Raw genomic sequence first — 14,674 nt, forward strand, 5'->3', positions numbered from 1 at the left:
ACTAACAGGAATGTGACCTCAAAAAAAATATATCACTTGCCAGACAAATTAGGGAAATACACAAGAAAATGTTTGTTGTAGCTGTAGTGAAAAGTATAATATCTAAAGATATACATTGTTTCAAGACAATTGACTTTTTGCTTGTACTGTGTCCCTGTACTCTGTTGTCTATGAAGATGTTTGGAAAATGTGATTATTTATGAGTAAAAAATATCCTCGAGTTCATCAGCATAAAAATATGGACAAAGTCAGATGTGTTATATGTGATAAAAGATCATGCATTTTTTTGTTGTAACTTAACATATGATACGTTTGATTTGTTAAGTTGTAAATACATAGTTTTCATCATTTATTATTATTAATAATTTACGCAGCGCTTAATACAATATATATATTCAAGTGGTATGACAAGGCGAGAATTGACAGACTAAGACAAACTGTGGATTTTGTGAATTCTTGGGTGAGGAATGGGCGGATACGAGAGATGTTTTTAGGTGCAAGCGGCAGGATCTGGCGAGGGACTGAATGTGAGGGATGAAGGAGAGGAGTCAAGGATGACCCCAAGCATAGGGCCTGGTTAGTAGGAGAGATAGTCGTGTTGTTAATGGTGATAGAGAATTCAGTTGGTGGAAATGGAAGGAAGGAAGATAATGAGTTCAGTTTTAAAAAGATTGAGTTTCAGGTAGCATTGTGACATCCATGTAGAGGTACAAGTAAATTAGGGTTGATCGAAAACCTCAATTTAGTTCATGATTTTGTGTCATGACTATAGAGGATGTATTTTAGTGTTAACATATATATTTTTTTTTTTACTTACTCAATTGAAGACAAAAATATAATAAATTACACATAATTTGCAAATTCATCATTTGTAAAGCTAGACACGTAAGTTCAAGTAGTTCTTATTGGTCTTATTTTTGGGTTATACCAGAATCTTCTTAACAGTGAAATTGGAAACTTAGATCATGTTTTGTAATGAGGTGTAGCAATAATGTCTTGTATCAGCTAAACTTTTTATACTGCATATCTTTTGTTTTTTAGGTTGTATGTAAGTATCTAAACTTTTTTCATCACCTCACCAAGTTAAAACTATCTGCCATTCTTGTCCCTTACAAAAAAATTACTGCAGTTTTTCTGAAGTAATACTGCAGTTTTTTGGACATGAAAAAACTGCAATACTGCACTTTTACTGCACATTTACTGCAGTTTTACTGCATTTGTACTTCACTGTACTGCAGTTTTACTGCACATTTACTGCACTTTTTTTTTTATACTGCAAACCTACAGTTGTACTTCAATGTACTGCAGCTTTATTGCATTTGTACTTCCGTACAAAAATAACTGCAGTAAAACTGAAGTACAGTGAAGTACAAATGCAGTAATACTGCAGTATTGCAGTTTTTTCATGTCCAAAAAACTGCAGTATTACTTCAGAAAAACTGCAGTAATTTTTTCGTAAGGGTCATAATCAGAGCTCATATTCAGGTATGAAACTGTTTTACTATGTAAGATCTTTATGCCAGTTGTCTTTGTTGCATAGAAAAGTCAATGTAATATTCTGCACATCCAATTTATTTACTCATAGTAGTAGTCTTCCATTGATATCAATATAGTATTATTTATTAAATGTCTTTATTTTAGAATTCACTTGGAGTTAGATCACAATCCAGACATTTTCTAACACCAGTAACACCAACTGAAAATTAGACAACGATCTAAAACTATCCATCTTAACATTGTTATTATTAGTAGTGATAGTAGTAGTATTAGTATTAAAAATAATAACAAATATAAGAAATAGTTATTTCTACTAGTTATATACTATAAGAAACAAACAAACCTACTTCATTATAATGATTTGGCAGCTAACCAAATTAATCATGTGCAGCTTGAAGGTCCTTTACTGCAGCGCTGATGTTGATTAGTTCATTTTACCACCTAACCATTACTTTAGACAATAGACTTTATTGTGCTCTATAGTTCATTTAACATTTATTTTCAGTGCCTTGGAAAATAAACAGAAAGCACTTGCAACTTTTAATAAAATGTTGTGCAGTGTTCCTGAAAGAAATAATGTTATATAACCTGGAATGGAAAAGAAATGTGCTTTGTTCTAAAGTCATGTAATACATAGCTGTAAGCAATCAACAGATATACAACCTTTATAATAATTTCCTAGTAGAAGCACAGATATTAAAAGCATGTTCAAGTACAAAATTATACAATAGTTTTTCCCCAAATATTGACTTAAAAATTGTAATGTTAAAATATAACCAAATGTGGATTTGTGTTTTCATTTTCTTTTTTTTGTTGATTTCTAATCATATTATATTCATGTTATAATTATTCTCTGTTGGATGGATGTGATAGAGGTCCTTGGGCAAGACTCCTTAAAGCATAATGCCTACCTCAATAATAATTTTTAAGGAAAGTTGCCAGTTTTGTGCATTCATATGAATCTCCAATAATGATGACGGTCCCCAATGAAACAAACATAAATTAATGACAAAACCATTAATCGAGATTCTGAGATGGTTCCAGTTAATTAGGATATGTAATATTTGTTGGAGTCAGACAGGCTGTGATTGCTATTTTGGAATTGTTCCTAGAAGCCCCCACCAGGGCCGGCCTTAGGGGTCTGCGGCTGCACAAGGTTTAAATTAAAACATCAGGGTTTTTTTTGTTTACTTTATTTAACATCCTCCATGTTAAATAAAGTTTTTGTTAACTTTATTTAACATGGAGGATGTTAAATAAAGTTAACCCCCCCCGATGTTTTCATGTAAGCCCTGTGCGGCCGCAGACCCCTAAGGCCGGCCCTGGTGGGGGCTTCCCGGCCCCTTAGAGTGGCGGACCCGGTTGCAGTTGCGGCGGGCTTAAGGGGCAGGTGTCGTAGCGGCCACATAGGCCCAGTCAGTCCGGTCCTGCCGCGGGCCTGGCCGCAGTTGCTGCTTGCTCCAGCAACAAGGTAAGTAGGGTGAGGGAGGGGGGTGCAGTGAGAAGGGGCAGAGGGGGGTTAGATAGTGAGAAATGGGGAGAGGGGATAGATAGTGAGAGGGGGTACATAGTGAAAAGGGGGAACATGGTGAGAACGGGCAGATAAGATGGGGAGAGGGGGTAGTGTGAATGCGTATGAGAATGAATGAATAAATGTGTGGATGAATTGTGTGAATGCGTATGACAATTAATGAATTCATGTGTGGATGAATTGCTTGAATGATTTGTGAGACTGCATTAATGAATGTGTTAATGATTTGTGTGAATGAGTAAATGCAAAGATGGTACATGAAGGGTGGGCTTTAACAATAAATAAATATGGGCTGCTCGGGCTTAAATGCCCGGGCCTTTTTTTTTTGTCCCAGTCCGGGCCTGGTTATATCTATATGAATTAATAATCTGCTTTTCTTGCAAAGTATTTTTTATATCCATTCCAACTATTATGACTTTTTTAACTACAGCCCGGGTCTTTGAGTTTTACGTCAGATGTTGCATCCTTAAGCCTGTTCCTGTATTATTCTCCTATATAAAACATGTTCACTAACATCAAGAAATCATGCACCCAAAATATTTATTCCTAAATACAGTACTTCTGAAACAACTTGCATAGGATAATGAAGGAAAAACTCACCAGCCATGCAATTATTTCAAAACCCATAATTTTATGTGTAAATTAATTGCCAGGAATTATTAATTATGTTCATATATATTGTAAAGGGCTAAATTCATGAGTTAGTTTGTAACCTCAACCTTACCAGTATAAAAAAGAACTACATCATTTTACACCATATTGCATATGTTTTATTTTTTAAATTGTTTCTGCCTGTGCTAATTGCAATCATAAAACTCACATGAAAAGTGCAAATGACGAGGTTTATAACAATGCTAAATGTATAGGAAAGTACATTTAAAAACACTAATAATAGTCAAGAGAAAGGCTTTAGAAACCGTCTTTGTAGCAGTATAGCAGGAATTTGAAAGCCCATAATTTTTCTGAAGGTATTCTATTATTGGAGTTAATGGCTGCAACCCCTGCTGCATCTAAAAGCTAATTTATGTGAAACCCGGCTTAATCATACATTCTATATTTGTAATTGATGGAACATATTTATTGAAATTATAGATTTCAAGATGTAAAATAAGATGAATTTAAACTTTAGTGTAAAATTTTCAAACTCATGGGGTCACTCCTGTAAATTTTAAAGTGGAAAATATAATATATTTTCATTTTTTCATAATGTGACTTCAGTTACCTGTGGCATGTAATGCAAGTTAGATGTACCTCTTCATTGCAGTAAGTTTAAAAATAAAAAAAAAATGTAATTATTTGTAATGGTACCACAGTTTGCCATTTCCGTGGGTCAAAATAGTCCTGAAAGGTAAATGATAAAATAACAAAAATAAACATTTTGCAAACAAAATGTAAATGAGTATTGTTAACCTATAAAATGAGGGTCACTTAGGGGCATACCTAGAGTATGTGGCACGCAGGGCGGATCCTGAATGTGACACCCCCCCCGAAAAAAAAATGTTGGCAAGTATATTTATTTCACAAATTTTTAACTGTCCACTGGAAAAAAAATTCTGAAAAGCTAAATTATTAACTTTATTCACCCATTCACTGTCCCGCACACTTTGTGAGGAAACTCTTTTCAGTGTGTGAGCTCCACAGCGGTAAGCTGAGGGCCCACATTAGGCGGCCGTTGGGCCACCAGGCACCCCCCCCTGATGAGTAGCATCCTTTTAGGTACGCTACTGGGGTCACTTGATATCATGGGACCTGGCACTCCTCATCTGGAGAGCAGAAACAGCTGTTAAACAGAGCTGCAGTAACCCAGGGACTGATGTATATGCAACTGAGTAATGGTTAAGAGCATGTGGGGGACCAGTGTTCGAATCTCGGCTGGAACCTAACTTCCCTTACACTTCCAGTAGAGGTCCTTGGGCAAGACTCCTTAAAGCATAATGCCTACCTCAATAATATTTTTTAAGGAAAGTTGCCAGTTTTGTGCATTCATATGAATCTCCAATAATGATGAAACAAACATAAATTAATGACAAAACCATTAATCAAGATTCTGAGATGGTTCCAGTTAATTAGGATATGTAATATTTGTTGGAGTCAGACAGGCTGTGATTGCCATTTTGGAATTGTTCCTAGAAAATCTGGTTCAATGTGTTAAGCGTTCATGAGCCTAATATTTCGAACAGGTGATGCTTAGTAAGTATTAGCAAATATAACTACCCCGGGAAACAACCATGGCCAGGATGCAAGAGAGATTGCATACAGCAAAAGATGGTGGTGGATAAGTGGAACAGCCTCCCGGCAGAAGTGGTAGAAGCATCTGGTGTCAAATTATTTTTTTGCTTCTTTTTGACATGTGCAAATGGCCCAAAAACGAATTTGAGGGGCAACAAATTCCCTGACCATTTGGTTTGGCCAAATTTTTTTAATTCGGGAATGATGGCTACTTCCAGCAGGATAATGCACCATGTCACAAAGCTTGCATCATCTCAAACCGGTTTCTTGAACATGACAATGAGTTCACTGGACTCCAATGGCCTCCACAGTCACCAGATCTCAATCCAATAGAGCACCTTTGGGATGTGGTGGAACAGAAGATTTGCAGCAATTGCGTGATGTCATCATGTCCATATGGAACAAAATCTCTGAGGAATGTTTCCAGCACCTTGTAGAAAGTATGCCACGAAGAATGAAGGCAGTTCTGAAAGCAAAAGGGGGTCCAACCTAGTACTCGCAAGGTGTACCTAATAAAGTGGCCAGTGAGTGTATTTATGTATATACAATCTCGGAACATTGTTTTGTGTGTGTGTGTGTGATATTATATATATATGCAGATGCAATAACATACAATAATTGTATCTATAATATTTACATGTGTACACAATGGATGAATTAGTGTCTAGGCAATATGTGTGCACATAAATATATAGGTTATACAGATAAACCAGAAAATGCTCACATCCGGTAGCATGAATCAAGCATTAAGTATGGTTAATATGTCCTAAGTTACCACTGCGCACTTAAAAGGAAAATTTACAGGTTCATATGATGAATATTAACAATGCACTCACTGAACAGACAATATCAATAGTCAAGAAAATTGAATGAGCTTCATATGCTGTGTCTTTGATATATCTGCAGGGCTTTCCTGGCTTTATGGTTGTAAGTATTGAGTTGTAGAAATGCCAGGTTGTTGGCCAGATTGATTAATAATAAAGCTTCCTCGTGCATATATTTGCAATTAAAAATGACTGAAGCTTGAAAATAAACCTGGCCAAGTGGAGACATATAAATACGCATTCACAATATGTCTGCTGGTAGGAATATTAATTAACTCATTCGGATTTTAAGTGCAGTATAATATTTAGTGGTTAAATGTATGCAACACAAAATATTTTATCATTTTCTCATGTAAGATAAATCCGACAATTTTTTTCAAAGTGTTCTTTTATATATATATATTGGCACATCTTTTATATGCTAAGGAGGTGCATTTTAGTTGCTCATAATTAATAAAGAATTGATAATAATAGTTATAATGATATAATATCAGCATGTTCAATTTTCTTGTGTTAAGTTACTCATTGATATAACAAAGTAGCTGTTATGGTAGAGATATCCAAACGCTATGTATATGGCTTTGAGTTTTTAGTAGTAATACTGACCAATTTATTGTAGACAGTACAAAACTGTAGCCATATGTTACTCTTCTTTAAATATTATTACAGCATGTAAATTACTCCTTGCATTACAAGTGATTTGAACTGTTTGATGAACCCAAGGTCACCATGCCTCCATTTTTATGGGTGGCCTAATGCTTGTAGGTTTTAATAAGTTGGACATAAAAAAGAGGGACCGTAACAAAGGGTGTGCTATTATAGTTAGAGGCCTTCTTTTATGCTTTTTAATCTTCCTCCGTTTAGTTTTTTTTGGTCTTTGAATGCCCTTGTAATGCTTGTATCTTTGCTTTTTAAATAATGTCAATCAATCAAAATGGACATTGTTTTCAATGTCAAAGGCTGGCTGAGGATAATAATCCTACATAGTGGGCAAGGCAAACTAGGGTGCTGTGCTGTTAGGGACGACCTATATAAGCTTGTTCCTATACCATAGCGATGCAGAAGAACACATCACCTAGAGGCCTAAAAACAGCTTGTTTATGCTGAATGGCTTTTGTGGACAATCTAATCCAAACAATAATGTTTAAAAAGATTAAAAATGATCAAATACAATATAGATTCAGTGTTAAGAGAAATTAAGCATTAGTGGATTGTAATTCAATATAAATATACATGAACTTAAGCAAAGTTCTTGAGCAGAGGTACAAGCAATGTTTCATGAAAAAAGTTAGAATCCTTAGAGAAATATGTCTACTCAAATGAAAAGATGTTTAAGAAAAGGTAACACTGCTTCCTCAGATTTAGATCTCCAACTTAACAGGCATTCAGGAATCTTGTTGGAACAATTTCTAGTGGTATATAATTATAATTTACGTGTCATCTCAAGGCTAGAACATTATTTCAGTGACACATAGCTCATTGTATCTGCTAAGTAGTTTAAATCAAAAGCAAGATTGGGACTCAAATAAAAGGTTAAAATAAAAATTCTAAAATTTACTTTGAACATCGAAATAATACATTTGCCTTTTGACTACAAATTCTTTCGCTGGCGTTGCTCAGATAAGAATAAAATCTCAGCCATGGATTTTGAAACGGACTCATAGTGGGATATGAGTTCAATGTCTCTTTGGGAAAGTATCTTTAAAAAATTGGTATTTCAGCAAGAGTGTAGGGTGACTTGCGTGCATTGAGGGTCTTTCAGGTATATGCTATTGAATGTGGGAATTGGAGAAGTTGAGTTGGAAGGTTTAATTCTGAGGTAGAGACAATGAAATTTAACCAGGTGGTGATTTTGTGGTGATCATGTCTCTTCATTAAGTCTTAACTTTGTTTTAGCTTTTTTTAGTGTAGGTAATGCTTTCCATACTTATGTGACATTTAATCTGCTGATGCTATAATATTAATAGCATGCATTTATCTTCTGATTAACAAATAATTAGTATATGTAATATGTAATGTGATTTGATTCACCTAAACATTAACTAAAAGAGTATTAACGTGATTGATTCTTGATGATTTAATGTTAGCTATTTTAACATTGTTATTGTATAAAAATCTGTATGTATTTTGATTCGGCAGACCTGTTCTGATTTGGAACGGTCTCTGTTACATTAGTTGAACCTGTTGACATTGAATTCACATCAGCAACATGTATTACAACTACCCAGGGCCAGACTCTGGATTAAAATGATCCCTGATTGTTGGTAAGGCCAACAACTAATAAAATACTTTTCTTCTGTATCCAGCCTTCTTACAGTAATCTGCCTTGTGTATACAGCACCTGGCTGAACATTAAATAAAGGTACCTGCCACAAAAGTGTCAACAAAGGTATGTGGATGGCACCTTTATTGGCATTTGCCCGATGGCTAGTCTGGACCTACAACTGCCTCAATCCTTCCCCATACTTTGGTAGACATGCATCTTCTTTTTGAAAGATATATAGCAATGGCTTTCTAGATAGCATGATTTATCTTGTGCCTACAAAAAATGATATGAGCATAATTTGTACACGTTGTTCTACGTATTCTGAATATATTGCTGCATCAGTGTTTTAAATCATAGATAAATTTCCTGCAAGCACACTTTACTACTTTCTCCCTGACCTTCTGTAAGACGCTCAACTCCTACACGTGTCTGTACATTACATAAGACCGGAATAAAACGTCTAGTATCATTGACTTTTGTGAAGGCTAGAATTCATTCTAGAAGGTATAAATCATCAGCCTAAAATTTAATGGAGGAGAACACTAATACAGATACATCATCCACATGCTTCATTGACTAGAATTTATATGGTAATGTAACACTATTTGAGGTTGAAGGTCGACCTGTATATAAAAAAATTAAATAAAATGTCAATAAGCAGTAAACATTTATTAGATGTTGCTGTGACCCAGTACATGTAAAAATGCACCCAACTTCACCTGTTAAGCTGGAAGAAAGTTGTTGATGGAAAAACAAGTGCTATGGCAGTCTAACAGCAGGTTTTAAAGAAATGTCAAAGCATTTTAACACCTGCTAGTTCAAGCTCACAAGTACTTTGAGAATTTTATAAGTTTTCAGAAGCTCATATAACCTTTGTCCTCACCATCCAATTATAGTACTTCTATTGAAAGTTTAAAAAAAGTTACTAAAGCAGTAAACTGAACATGTTTTTCACCATGTGCTAAAACTATTTTAAGTACTTGCTTGTTCTTGATTTTTTAATGAATCATTATCAGCAGAATTGTTACCCTTTTAATCAACCAGGTACAGGTACCAGATTGCAGGGGGTCGAGCAGGGAGTTTGAGGACAGAAAGTGGGTTAGACAGTCATAGATTAGTTTTAGATGTTATTGGAAGTAGTGATTTGGAGAGGTAGTTAGCAGGGGAATTTGGATCAAGGCAGGGTTTCTTGAGGATGGGAGTGACCTGTATAGATAGGCGCTGAATATAATAGGTAAAGCGCTGAGAAATAGCCGGATACCTTTATAGGTAGTACTGCAGGTAAAATTCCTGGGCGGGTGACAGAGGATAGTGCGGTACGTATAGTCAGCCAAAGCAAGGTAGTCAGACGTAGCTAAGGTCTGTGCATGGAGTAGTCAGACCAGCCAGGTATGGTTTCCCTGTCCGGTCCCTAATAAAATCATATGTAAAATCAAATTTAATATTTAGGGTATGCACAACACAAACACAAATGTGTTTTGAATACATGTCTTTGAATTCCCAATATCTCCAAACGAGTGGGTGCATGTCTAGGAGGAAACGGAAATGAAGGCAACCGTCAAGGTAGTAAAATCAAAATGAAAAATGTTATTCGCGTCCTTGGACAGCAACTTCAGGGTAAGACCTCACGCTTGATGTGTTCCACACTAGCGTGCTTACTCCAAAACAGTCTGACTAATGGGCAAGTAACACCCTTTAAATACTTAACACAATCAATTAAGGTAATTAATAAAATAATAAAAACATGTTAAACCACCCTCCACCCTGACTAAGGCCCTGGTTCTAGCTGAAGAAAAACAGCCCAAAAGCATGATGCTGCCACCACCATGCTTCACTGTGGGTATGGTGTTCTTTGGGTGATATGCAGTGTTGTTTTTGTGCCAAATATACCTTTTGGAATTATGGCCAAAAAGTTCAACCTTGGTTTCATCAGACCATAACACATTTTGGGGGACTTGATGTTTGGTTTTTGCAAACTTCAGCCGGGCTTGGATGTTTTTCTTTGTAAGAAAAGGCTTCAGTCTTGCCACCCTACCCCATAGCCCATTCATATGAAGAATACGGGAGATTGTTGTCACATGTAGCACCAGAAATTCTTGCAGTTCCTTTAATGTTGCAGTAGGCCTCTTGTAAGTCTCCCTGTCCAGTTTTCTTCTCGTTTTTTCATTAATTTTGGAGGGACGTCCAGTTCTTGGTAATGTCTCTGTTGTGCCATATTTTCTCCACTTGATGATGACTGTCCATGACTCTGTGTTCCATGGTATATCTAATGCTTTAGAAATTCTTTTGTAACCTTCTCCTGACTAATATATTTCAACAATGAGATTCCTCTGATGCTTTGGAAGCTCTCTGCGGACCATGGCTTTTGCTCTGAGATGCAACTAAGCAAATTTCAAGTAAATCCTACTAGAACAGTTTTATTTGTGATTAATCAAAGTCACTAATGATGGCAGGTGTGTATTGACTTCTATTTAACATGAGTTTTAATGTGATTGGTTAATTCTGAACACAGCCACAGCCCCAGTTATAAGAGGGTGTGCACACTTATGCAACCAGGTTATTGTGAGTTTACCCCTCAAATTTCAGTTTGTTTTGCAATTGAATTGTTCACGTTATAGGTCACATATGTATATTTAACCCCTTCAATCCCAGGGGTTTTTGGTACCTCAAAGTACCGCAATTTTGCCATTTTTGGGGTATGTCGGTTTAGCGATTATTTTCCTTTCCTGTGAATAGTGCACCCATGTAAGCTATATATTGTTTTTTCAAGGAGAGATAGAGCTTTCGTTTGATACCATAGTTGGATGATTAGCTAAGAATTTTTAGTAAAAAGTAGCGAAGATTAGAAAAAAACAAATTTTTTTTTTTTTTAACATTTTCCCTCTGAATCCTCACAAAATTAGGTAAAGTGATGGAAAATCCCCTCCAAGTTTATCAATTCAGGTGTCCTGATTTCAGAAATACCTAATTTATATAGATTTTCCAGACTTTCCCAGCACCAGGGAGCAAACTATAAGGTGTACAATTTTGTATAATTTTTATGCCTATGGCTTAACGGGTTTGGGGGTTGTGAACGGGGGCAGGAGGGTTATACTGGCTAGATGTTATGCTAGGGCAATGGGAAGTAAGGTTTTTTAAATTTTTTTTTTTTTTATATATATATATATATATTTTTATTTTATTTTAATTTTTTTACATTTTTTTGTATTTTTTTATATATTTTTACACATAAATGGTTAGAGGTCCTCCTAGGGACCTCCTGAACATGCCAGTGATGTCACAATGACATCACAGATCACATTATAAATTTTTTTAGTATTTATATTATTTTAATGATTTATTTAATATTATTTTTTAAATGAATAATTTTTTTTCCAGCTTTTCTCTTTCAGGACGTGAGGGGGAGTGAGAGACATGGTTTCTCACTCCCATCCCCGCGATCCCCCTGCACCAATCACACTGTGATCTCTATGCAGGTCCTCACAGACCTGCATAGAGATCGCAGCGTCTCTGTGCCTCATCGGAGGGCAGGATATCCCCGCAGGGGATATCCTGTCCTCCGATGACCTTACGGGTTACGTCAGCAGTGACGCAACCCGGAAGGGAATGCCCGATCGCACGTTTGAAACTGCGCAATCGGGCAGTTTACAGTATAACAGCTTACCGGCTTTCATGCCGGAAGCTGTTACAGGAGATCGGACAGCAGAAAGCCGGCAATGCTGGCTTCTGCTGTCAGTGGGGAGTCCAGGCTGTCAAACGACAGCCTGGTCTCCCGTGCAGCGGCAGGGATGTGTCCCTGATGCTGCACGAAGGGCTGGATGTACCGGGACGTCCATAGGGGTTTCTTAATAGGCGTTTTTTTGGACGTCCCGGTACGTCTATAGGGGATTGAAGGGGTTAATAAATATATAAACATCAATAATCAATTTATTAAAAAATAATGAATCACTTCATCAATAAATATTACAAAACATTTTAAAAAATCAACATATACAGTATAAATACATAAATAAATAATATCTTCAAGAAATCAACAAATTTTATTTTTATACATGATATGAATTGTAATTTACCTCTTATAAGGATGGTTTGATTACAAATTTCATAATAATAATTAAGAAAAATTGATTTGAATTCGTTATACAAAATGAATAATGATTATTCTTCTATGAGGATGACCCAATTTATGGTTATATGGTCAAACCAGAAGTACCTCTTTAAATATTAATGTTAAATAAATATATAATTTTAATATATTTTTAACTAAATAAATTCAAAAGGCTTCTTTTCACTCAATTTGTAAACAGGATAATAGCATATTAAGAAGAAAAATGCTTTTAAGATAATCATAGTTAGTACACCAACTTTAGTGTAAGCTCAAATTCATAAACATACAAGTCTATTCACCTAAAAAAGTAAAGTAATACTAACAGGTACCTATTACTCTAAACATACTATAAACACTGAGGTTCATCCAGTGTAACACCATACATTATTTCGGATATTAAGCCCATTAGGAAAACAAGTGTACAAATTAAATATCCAGAAAACTTCACGTTTATCCAAAAGGGTACATCTATGTCTACCACTAGGGGGTACAAATTTTCTCAATCCCCATTATCGAAAAATATCCTTCTTCTCCATCACTACAAATTAGAAAATGCCTTGATATAGGTGATGTAATATCTTTATTCCCAGGGGCGTAACTAGAAACCTCAGAGCCCCGGTGCGAGAATCTGTTAAGGGCCCCCCCAACCCATCTATCCCTTTCTCACTATCTACCCTCTCCCTCCCTACTCCCCTTCTCACGATCTACCCTCTCTCTCCCTAACCCCCCTTCTCATGATCTACCCACTCCCTCCCTACCCCCCCTTTGTAGGTCACTTACCGTCAACTCCTGTGTTGGGAGCGTGAGGCTTTTGTCTCGGGTGCCGGCGCTTCACTGCTGAGCGCAGGCATATGACAAACGTCTCACGCTCCCAACACTGCACTCTGGGCAGCGTTGAGGCAGGCGGCAGCAGCAGCAGCGCCGGGGAGCAGAGGAGTCCTGGATTTCTGTCAGTCAGGGGGGCCCAAGAGGTGCCGAGTGGTCGTTTTCAGCAACTGCTGGGCACCCCTTGGGCCCCCCTGACTGGCAGAACTCCAGGGCCCGGTCGCAGTCGCGACCCCTGCGACCCTGGTAGTTCCGCCACTGTTTATTCCTGATATGTAACAGATGCTCCCTCATTCTAGCCTTGAACTGTCGTGTAGTTTGACCAACATATTGGATTTGACATTTCCGACATGTAACTAAATACATAATATTTTAAGTAGAACAATTAGTAAATGCCTTAATATTATATTCCTTTCCTGTCACTGTAGATTTAAACACATTACATAGTTATATAGGCTGAAAAAAGACATGCATCGATCAAGTTCAGCCTATATCTGTTAATTTGTTGCTGTTGATCCAAAAGAAGGCAAAAAAAAAAACCGGTTTCGCTCTTTCCAATTTTGCACTAACCAGGGAAAATAATTCCTTCTTGACCCCAAAATGGCAGTCAGATTTCTGGATCAATATGCTGTTTCCCCATAATTAAAGATTATATCCCTGAATATTATGTTTCTCCAGGTATCCATCCAGTTGCATTACTTTTATTAACATGGCTAAACTCTATGGCCACACAGGAACATACCAACTGTTGGTATTCTCTGATTAGTTTCATATATATATATATATATATATATATATATATATATCACTTGGCAAAAACTAAATGTTCAAAATACCATGATATATCTCTTAAAAAATCTTAGTCGGGTCTGAGCTCTTATAAATGTCTATATAAGATGACCTATTCATCACTACAACAGCCCCTGCATTACAAATAACAATGTTTAGATCCCAGCCTACTCCTTCATGGCCAAAAAATTCTGGTCTGGTGAGGTTGCCAAAACTACCCAAGTTTAATAAGATTCTCCTCCACCAATTTATAATACGTACCAATAATAGCATTCCTGGTAAAAAGTAGATTTAAGCTTAAGGTTAGTTTTCATAGCTACAACATTTTTAGGCCTGTCCCACAAACTTTCCAAAGTTCAGAGTGAACACAAATCTTGAAAATTCAAACCCCCCTGACAATCATAATCCTGCTTACTTATATTAGAGGATTGCCTTTGGGAGGCTCAGTATCACCCGGTAAAACACCTGTGATCAACTGGGTCTCACATTTACTAAAATGTAAATGAATGACATTTATAGATGCACTCGTTTCCAAGGGGAGTACATTGCTCTGCTGGGAGGGCCTTCCTTCCACTCATCTTGCCTCCCCTTCTCCGTCTTCTCTG

The sequence above is a fragment of the Sceloporus occidentalis genome, unplaced genomic scaffold (genome assembly GCF_023333645.1).
Source record: "Sceloporus occidentalis isolate IW3139 unplaced genomic scaffold, rSceOcc1.0.p SCAF_18, whole genome shotgun sequence".
Classification (NCBI taxonomy): domain Eukaryota; kingdom Metazoa; phylum Chordata; class Lepidosauria; order Squamata; family Phrynosomatidae; genus Sceloporus; species Sceloporus occidentalis.